The sequence below is a fragment of the Phyllobates terribilis genome, unplaced genomic scaffold (genome assembly GCF_046119375.1).
Source record: "Phyllobates terribilis strain yellow unplaced genomic scaffold, ASM4611937v1 Scaffold_5385__1_contigs__length_52059, whole genome shotgun sequence".
NCBI lineage: Eukaryota > Metazoa > Chordata > Amphibia > Anura > Dendrobatidae > Phyllobates > Phyllobates terribilis.
The window spans coordinates 5001-7500 of NW_027368132.1; positions in this window are offsets into that span (position 1 = coordinate 5001).

The following is a 2500-nucleotide window of genomic DNA, read 5'->3' on the forward strand; positions in this document are numbered from 1 at the left end:
TGCGGGGGGTACTGGATGTGGAACAGCACTGGGGTCGAAGCCACAAAAGCATCCGCCCTCATGGAGCCTCTCCTCGGCCTAAAAATCCAGATTTTAGCCTTGACGGCGCCCCCATGTGGAGAACCAGGGCCCGCGGGGGGGTCTGGCCAGGCTCACTTCAACCCAGGAACACCTCTCTGACTTGGGATAGGCGACCGGCAAAAGTCCCCCCACGCAGCTGCGGAAGCCTGGGTTCAGCCAAGGTGCAGACCTCCAGCCGAACAGGGACTCATAGCCAAAACGCATACCCAGGCCTACGGAGGTGAAAACCAGCTTAAATGAGTCGAAATGTGTCGGGGCTGAGAGGTACCTCTCTCTCATATATTCTGCCGGTGGTGTGCAAAACTGGGTCTTTGCATGGAGTGTCACCCTATACCCACTTTAGGGACGCATGCAAAAAAGTGCCCGATCGCCTGGAACTGTCAGGCGGATTCGGCTCCCTGGAATTTCCTCTTCTGGTTCTTTTTCACTTTTTGTCTCTTTGCGACATCTAGTGGGCAGCTGCATTACTGCAACCGGGGACACCTCAAAACGCTTGGAATGGGGAGCGGGCTCAATTTACAAACGTTTTGCGGGTCCTGGAAGTCAAAATTGTGACTTCTGAAAACGACTAAGTATCAAGGACTCATCGCGCGAATCGCTCTGGAACTGAAATCGGATGCGCGCACTGACATGCTCCCCTCTCTGGAAGTCTGACACAAGTTGAAAAATTTTCTAAGTCCCCAAAAATTTTTTTTTCAACTTTTTTTCAATTTTCCCCCTGTGGGATATATATTTTACCCACACTTTTGGAGCCCTCCTGGGATGCCCTCTAACATACTAGAACCTCATTTTGTGGAAGTTTTCACAAAATTGTGAAATTTTCAAAAAGTCAGAAATTTTGCCAAAAACGACTAAGTATCAAGGACTCATCGCGCGAATCGCTCTGGAACTGAAATCGGATGCGCGCACTGACACGCTCCCCTGTCTGGAAGTCTGACAAAAGTGAAAAATTTTCTAAGTCCCCAAAAATTTTTTTTTTCAACTTTTTTTCAATTTTCCCCCTGTGGGATATATATTTTACCCACACTTTTGGAGCCCTCCTGGGATGCCCTCTAACATACTAGAACCTCATTTTGTGGAAGTTTTCACAAAATTGTGAAATTTTCCAAAAAGTCAGAAATTTTGCAAAAACGACTAAGTATCAAGGACTCATCGCGCGAATCGCTCTGGAACTGAAATCGGATGCGCGCACTGACATGCTCCCCTCTCTGGAAGTCTGACACATGTGTGAAAATTTTCTAAGTCCCCAAAAATTTTTTTTTTCAACTTTTTTTCAATTTTCCCCCTGTGGGATATATATTTTACCCACACTTTTGGAGCCCTCCTGGGATGCCCTCTAACATACTAGAACCTCATTTTGTGGAAGTTTTCACAAATTGTGAAATTTTCAAAAAGTCAGAAATTTTGCCAAAAACGACTAAGTATCAAGGACTCATCGCGCGAATCGCTCTGGAACTGAAATCGGATGCGCGCACTGACACGCTCCCCTGTCTGGAAGTCTGACAAAAGTTGAAAAATTTTCTAAGTCCCCAAAAATTTTTTTTTTCAACTTTTTTTCATTTTCCCCCTGTGGGATATATATTTACCCACACTTTTGGAGCCCTCCTGGGATGCCCTCTAACATACTAGAACCTCATTTTGTGGAAGTTTTCACAAAATTGGTGAATTTTCAAAAAGTCAGAAATTTTGCCAAAAACGACTAAGTATCAAGGACTCATCGCGCGAATCGCTCTGGAACTGAAATCGGATGCGCGCACTGACACGCTCCCCTGTCTGGAAGTCTGACACATGTGTGAAAATTTTCTAAGTCCCCAAAAATTTTTTTTTCAACTTTTTTCAATTTTCCCCCTGTGGGATATATATTTTACCACACTTTTGGAGCCCTCCTGGGATGCCCTCTAACATACTAGAACCTCATTTTGTGGAAGTTTTCACCAAAATTGTGAAATTTTCAAAAAGTCAGAAATTTGCAAAAACGACTAAGTATCAAGGACTCATCGCGCGAATCGCTCTGGAACTGAAATCGGATGCGCGCACTGACACGCTCCCCTGTCTGGAAGTCTGACAAAAGTTGAAAAATTTTCTAAGTCCCCAAAAATTTTTTTTTTCAACTTTTTTTCAATTTTCCCCTGTGGGATATATATTTTACCCACACTTTTGGAGCCCTCCTGGATGCCCTCTAACATACTAGAACCTCATTTGTGGAAGTTTTCACAAAATTGTGAAATTTTCCAAAAAGTCAGAAATTTTGCAAAAACGACTAAGTATCAAGGACTCATCGCGCGAATCGCTCTGGAACTGAAATCGGATGCGCGCACTGACACGCTCCCCTGTCTGGAAGTCTGACAAAAGTTGAAAAATTTTTCTAAGTCCCCAAAAATTTTTTTTTTCAACTTTTTTTCAATTTTCCCCCTGTGGG